We start from the raw sequence: 7,693 nt of genomic DNA on the forward strand, positions 1-7,693 counted from the left end.
GTTAATAACTGAAATGACTGGAATAAATGGTTAAATATATATTGCATTAAAGTAATTATACTATTGTGTTTTTAATGTGTTAGTAGCAGCATCCTGAAATGCTGAATGCTGGGATGTAACTGTAGCTTCCGCCGCTGAAGGGGGAGCAGCGGCTACGAGGTTGAAGGTCAGTTTGGTGTCCGAAGCCGCTGCACTCCTTGCGAGGGAGGTAATTCCATCACTGCCTGCACCCACAATCATCTGCTAGCAAGGGCTTCACTACGCATGTGTTGACCCGCAACCTCGCTCAGATCTTGAACTAATCTTGAGTCTCACGATTGATATCTTCAGGTGATAACAATGCAACAAATTTGCATATGAGATTGCGTTGTTCCGTGGCTCTAGAGTTATCATATCACATTGACATGATCTCTGATACTGTACTATAACCCCCAACTGGTAACTGGGAAACTTAATTAGCCTTCCATAAACTTTTCATCAATACTACAGTTAAGTACAATATTCACAAAGTAGACCAGGCCAATCTGTGCGGTCATCAGCAATTAGGCACTTTTCCCCCACACACAAATGGCTCTCTTTCCTGATGACTGCCATCCTACCTTACAAACAAGTCATTTTGTTGGGTTCCAAAGCATTTTGGTCACCCACTACACTGGAAATGTCCTCTAAAATGCCTCTTTAGCCCTTGTATTTCATTGAAATATCTTGCCACAAAATTTCCTTATTCCATTTGCATGCAGAATCAGGTGAATTATAGTGGGCACCCCACATTTATCCAGCCAATCCCATGAAAAGGAGTCAAATTTTGCTCCTCCATAGATGCTATGTCCTTGACCTGCGTAAAATTGGTACAAAAAAGCTTGCCCAAATCATACAAGTATTTTGCATTCTCAAATGACCCTTAGAAAAGTAAGGATGGAAAGTAACTTAGATTGTACGCTCCTCTGAGCAGGGCCATCTCTCCTCCTGTTTCCACCACTTCTAACTCTGCTCTCCAGCTACTTAGCCCTCCTCCTCGAGAGTCCTCCACCCCACGTCCACTCTCGCTCCCTCCTCCCCCCTGGGGGTCTCCCTGTCTTCCGCGCCCTCCTTCTTGGGTCCCGTCGTTTGCGGATCCTCCCTCCCCCTTCCCCGCCCTCTCTAGCTGTGCATTGAGCTTACTGAGTTGCTGTGTTTACTGTACTGTGCTGTCTCCCATTGTATTGTAATTTTGTTTGTCTCTGTACGGCACTGGGGATGCCTTGTGGCGCCTTATAAATAAATATTAATAATAATAATAATAATGAGTAATAAAATTTGACATGGTATTTCAATCTATTGTTTTACTATAGTAATCAATTCTTTTCTGTAGATACCACTTGTTCTTTTTGGCTTGCTTGCCATGGATTGGATCATTCTATATTTGTCACGCACTCCTCTTACTGGAGCCACTTGACCAAGCAAGCAACTCACTGACTGCGAATGTTAACTGCACACCAAGGGCTAGATTTACTAAAGGACAGTTTGGTGAAACCGCCAGTTTTCAGCAATTTTTCCCCGCGGTTTTACTAGAGCCCAAACCACCATTAAAATGGCCAGAATTGACACTTTTCAAAACCACCACTTTACAAATCCACTTTACAAATCACCAGACCGATTTTAAAAATTATGAACATACAAACCACCGGATTTACTAAGCCATTGCCATTCAGAACATGAGAGAAAGCACCACTGACATTTAAATTATTCAGACATTCATTATCTATTGATTAAGGGGCAACACTAGTTTAATAAATATATATATATATATATATATATATATATATATTGTAATGGGAGTGGCTTGCCCCTCCCATTACACTCAGGGTGTAATTGACTATGGAGTTGACAGTCTGCAGGTAAAAGCCTGTAGACCAAGTTGTATACAGGTGTAGCATTACACTTAGGTTTTGTTATGTACAGACATAAGTTGCAAGCTGAAATGTGAAATGTAATTTTACTTACATGGTTTATAAGTGTCTTCCACAGCTACAGCAGAATGAAGGAGGGTGTCTGAATAGGATTTACAGAGCACCTGAGGAGACTTCCTTTTAAAGGCCAAGTGGGAGTGTCTCCTGTCCATCAAGTCAAGGCTGTGGGAGGAGTCTCGACTATAAAGACCTGTACTGTGAAATTGTGCATTGCAACCAATGCCAGTTAGTGGCCAGATGGTAGTTAGGGAACTGCTATATAGCCAGATGTAGAGTGCCTGGTGTTGTCCCGATGTGTGATATTTGCTTTGGCTGTTATTGTGATGCACCATTTTGATTTGGAACAAGAATTGGTCTGTGTTGCTGATGTCTGCAGGGTGCTCTTGCAACAAGTGGTGTCAAAAGTGCTACAAGAAGGGTGCGTTTGTTACAAGTGTTGTCAGTAGTGGGATTTGTAAAGGTCAGCCAATGCACAGCTGTCCACCCAGCCTCCATGAAAGGTGGTGCTAAGATGGGCAAGAGAAAGAACAAAATGTTTCAAAAGGAAAGTGTGCAAACAGGTATATCTGAGACACAGTATCAACCAGAACACTTGTAAAATCAGAGAGGAGAAGAAGTTGAAGAATCTTCTGCTCTTTGTACCAACTTTGTGTTACCTGGGACAGATTATGTGGCCAGGGATGACTATGAAAGCTTATAGAAAATGAAAAGAGAGAGAAAACTCCTGTCTTACAAAAGAAGTGTCGGTGTTAAAACGACAGTGTGAAGAAAACAAGAGCAGTAGTGGCTCTTAAAGAAACTGCAGCGAGGTTGCAGCAGAGAGAGCAGGGAACTGTGGGTCTTGAATCTTTGAAAGATGACTTGCATGCATTACAAAGAGTGTGTAAAGAAAGAGAAAAAGCAGTAGACGTTCTTAAAGAGCTAACAACAGAGAAAGACAGAGAAATTGCTGCTTTAGAACAAAAGCTTGTCTTGGCTCAGCAAGAGGTACTCTTAGCAAGAGAGTCTACAAGGGAGCTTGAGGATTGCAAGTTAGAGAGGTTTGTACTTTGCTGAAAGGCATGAAAAGCTAGAACGTTGCTCCAAGAAGAAAAGACTCTACGCTGAGGAACGTGATCAAGCTATGGTCTTGGCATCCTCTCTGAGAGGCCTTATGAAACTGAGGATGAGAGTGTCGAATTATGCAAGCTTGGAGTTCAGCCCCAGGTCACTCCCAGTACTGCTCAGCCCGAGGTCACTTCCTGTACCGCTCAGCCTGATGTCACTCCTAGACTTTTTCAGGCCATGGTATTGCATGGTGCTGTACAGTCAGTGGACCCTCATAGTGCTGTCTGGTCAGTGGACCCTCACAGTGCAGTTCGGCCAAGGAATCCTTTGTCGTGCTGCTAATTGAGGTCCAGCTGTCAGTGTACCTAACTAGAGGTGCTTCAGGTGTGGAGAACTTGGATACTATAAAGCCAGGTGCACTAGTCCCCAAAACCCAAGGGACTGTTCACTTGCTCAAGCTGGACCTGCCTTTTTAAGTTGTTGTTATCAGAGTTGCACAAGCAGTGGTTCACCTCTGAGGAAAGTGACAGTGCTGATGAACAAAAAGCTTGTCCTTGCAGTTGTGGACTCTGAAAATGACATTACGCTGGTTTCAAGTTCTATCCTGCCGGGAGCCAAGAAATCTCGGCTGCCCAAAATTAAGGTGTGCTGCACACATAGAGTGACCAGGAGATTAAAAAGGACTCTTTTGACAATTACACACAGAGGCAAACTGGGGAGGTAGTGACTGGGATAGCACCTAAACTACCGTAACCCCTTGTTCTGGGGCGGGACTTTCCACTAATTAAAGAGGTCTTCAGTGAGCAAATCTGGCCGGATATGCCAGCAACCGATTCGCCGGTCGGAAGCACAGTCTTAATGGATCTGCCTAAAACACCACTACATCTGGATCTCAATTGTTGGAAGCGGCCATACCAGAATGCTAACCTGGGGGTCACAACAGAACTTCCACGGAAGCCGAGACAGTCGAAATCAGCATTGGCTGGTGACGTCGCGGATGTGCCCACCTCGCCTGTTGAGGAGTGTGTAGACTGGTCTAATTATCCAGAACTTTTGAGTGTGTTTCATATATTCTGTCCAATTCAGGTATGGTGGACTGCATAGTGGGACCTGGCAGTCAACTGGGGCTCTGGAATGGGGATGGTAATAAGGATTTTAGAATTACCAATGAGTTTATTCATCTATGAGCAAAATCCCTCACACTATTTACTATTCCCCACCTAGTCAGATATTTATCTATGGATGGACAGCCAAAATTGCAGCACTGGCAGAATCTTTCTACTACTTTATTTTAAACTAGACTGTTCCTTTGAAAAATACCACATCTTTCAAGTATCCAACTCTATCTCTAGAACACAGAAGGACTGGTCTCCTGCTGATTGACTGCATAGAGAACCACTTAACACTTCAATGCTAAACTGTGTGAACATTAGCTGTTCTGGCAGGATATTGGAAGAATAGGTATTAGTACTATGCCCAGAACATCACATATACATGTTACAGCACAAGTCAACTAGCATCACAAATGAATGGCATGCACAAACACAGTTGATGTCCATATCATATAAATATATTTGGATTTTTTTTTGATAATTCATCAAATCATATAAACAAATGTGATTAATTTTAAAATTTCATTTGAAAAAATTATCAAAAATCAGGAGAAACAGTTATGAAAAATGGTACACAACATAAATATACTATAGCCTAAAGTAACAAGATACTTCCAGTGTTTCAGATCAGTTTAGAAGGTCAAAACATGTAAATGGTTTCTATGAGTTACAGCATTTGACGCCCCAGGCTGGTCCCCTAGTGGGCTACTATGGATCACTGGGCTACCTGCTTTTCGTCCATTAAAATGTACTTAATGGGAAGCTGAACGGACTCTTGCCTCCTGGGCTAAAATTTGACAGCGAGTCCTTAGGGGGTGGGGTTTATCGTGACAGGCATTTACTTAGTAGTTGGAATTTTGGGGAAAAGTATTCTCAGTTAAAGATCAATAAAAGGAAAATATTTCAAATAAACTGCCAATGGGAACTTATGGGACAGACTGCTGGCCCTACAATTGTTTCGCCATAGCCTGGGCCTATGTGGTGTTTCGAGAAACATGTTTATAATTGCATCAACCAAGGACCGTCCTTTCCACTGGACACGATGGGCAAGTGCCAGGGGGCCCCATGGGCAAGGGGGCCCCATAGGCAGTGCTCTTTATTAGAATAAATAATCCTGCAAAAAAAAGCAGTACAAGTGCATTAAAAAAAAGTGATATATATATATATATATATATATATATATATATATATATATATATATATATATATATAATTAAATTATAAAATATATATAAATTCCGTGGTTGTGTAGGTAGAGGCCCCAGTGCAGTGCTATGCCCAATGTTGGTAAGATGGCCCTGCATCAACCTTGTAGCTGATTACATGTTGGCAGACATTAGTGGGGTTGCATTAATTCAGTTAAAGAACCTTTTACTGAATCATTATTTTTTCCCCATAATACTGAACTAAAAATTAAAATATTTATCCCAGTATTGTATAAATGCAAAATTTGACATGGCTATAACTGATAATCTAACTGATAAAGCAGACTACACCTGGTATTTTAATGTGCCATAAAGTTTAAGTCATGGTCTGTACAGCATTCACTATGAACATCATGCCCTTACATCTCTGCAGGAATTAATCATTCCAATTCCAAATGTGTGTTCACCATGCATCTGATCTTGACACTAATAGCATAGGATTACCATGGTAAATAATGAAATTACCATGGAATTCCATTGTAATTTGACAGTTTACTATGGTAATCCTATATCATTGTTTGCAAGGAGAACACAACTCAGAGTGAATGGGAAGCCACAGGGCAGGGCAGTTTGTGTACTGCTTTTACAGCAACAATTATCTGCTTGCAGCCTGTTTCACCAACCAACTATCGCTAAACGCAATGTTCTATTATTCAATTTTCCATCCAAATTCAAAGCATTTTTCAACTGTTATTCAAAAATACTTTTAGTTAAAAAGGACATGATTATTATTCAGTTTGTTAGCGCTATCTATGTTTTCAGCTTGCATGGTGGAATCTGATAGTCAATCAAGGACCTGGAATGGAGAAGATAATAAGGAATTTGGAGATGACAGCTAAAATTTAAAGCGGCGCTGCCTTGTAAAGGGAAACTTGCCTTTACAAGGTAGCACTGGTGAATAGGTGCAAAACATTTGTACTTGACTTACCCTTAAAGCAATCAAGACAGTGATTGATTATCGGAGTATGTAATGCACCCATTGAAATGATGGAGTGTACAATGTTGCTTGGTATACAATGACTGTATACAATCATAGCCTTTCACAAATGGCTAGGTTGTGAAGCACGTAACTACGTCTGTAGTGTCAACCCCATGGTCCAGGGACGAACCCGGGGGGGGGGGGAGGGGGTTCTGGTACCTGTAAACCCCCTTCCCATCCTGAGGCACTGTATGCTTGAGGTGGCTGGACCCTGCCCTCGGGACCAGCCAGTTTGCAGCTTGTGTGCAGATCGTTTCTGATTGTTTCTATCTGCATTGCCTCCCTCCCCAGCTGTGTGTCTCCGCCCTTCTTCACACGGCTCTGCTCAAAAAGGGAGAGCTGCATTCACCTAACAGTAGTGCACGCAGCATTGCCATGTATGTGATGGGGATAGGAAGAGTTGGAGAGCAGCCAAGCACTGTCTAAAATTATAGCCACACCCCCATGCATGCTGGTCACGCCCACTGGCAGCGTGGCGTGGAAACCCCTTTCTACAAATCCTGGATTTGCCCCTGTGGGTCTCTTAATTTAACCCATGATGATCTCCCAGCATTACTAATTAAGGTGAAAAGACAACTCAAGATATGTAAAACACTCTGATAAATATTTTTATTAATTTACAGGAAATCATTTGCATATCACAAAAAAAAAATTAAATTACAGTATCTGAAAATTAATTCATTCAGTATCAACCGTATTTCGAGGCCTACAATTTACGTAACATATACATTACTTGACTGAATTGTAGGTGTTCTGTCATAAAGTCTATCAAAACTCTTTTGGCACAAAACTTTCCAATCTAATACAGATTTACACATAGCATTCCTCCTCCACAAGAGACAGTCTACACTGCTATTGCAGTTCCTATAATATCCTTAATATATATTTATATTTCCATCTGCATAAAAGTAACATCTGCTTTGCAGTCACGCACATTCATTAAAAAAATAATAGACGTTACTTCTTATCAATGCTCATAATATTTTATTGTGTAATAAACCATAGAGTTCTCCTATTGCCCGTACACAGTGAAGGCAGCCATTTTGTTTCAGCTGAACCAGCTTTCAAAACAATGCGGTCAATTTATTCACTAGGAACCAGTGATTTCACAGTCAACTCACTTGAAAACATTGACTACGTGTCTAAAAGATATATAACAAATGTCACTGGCTCCTAGTCAAATAAATGCCACAAACATTGGTTTAACACATAAAATGGCTGCCTCCACAGTGTGTCGATAACAGTTGCACTTTAAGTAAAGTTTTTACAATAGCTTACTGCAAAATAATACATATATAACAAATATTTTTTTTTGCTATACAGTACAAAATCTCTATAATGAACAGTATACACAAAATCCAAGAAAAAAGTACAAATGTGATACTAAATACAACAAAATGA

This window comes from Mixophyes fleayi, chromosome 1 (genome assembly GCF_038048845.1).
Source record: "Mixophyes fleayi isolate aMixFle1 chromosome 1, aMixFle1.hap1, whole genome shotgun sequence".
NCBI lineage: Eukaryota > Metazoa > Chordata > Amphibia > Anura > Limnodynastidae > Mixophyes > Mixophyes fleayi.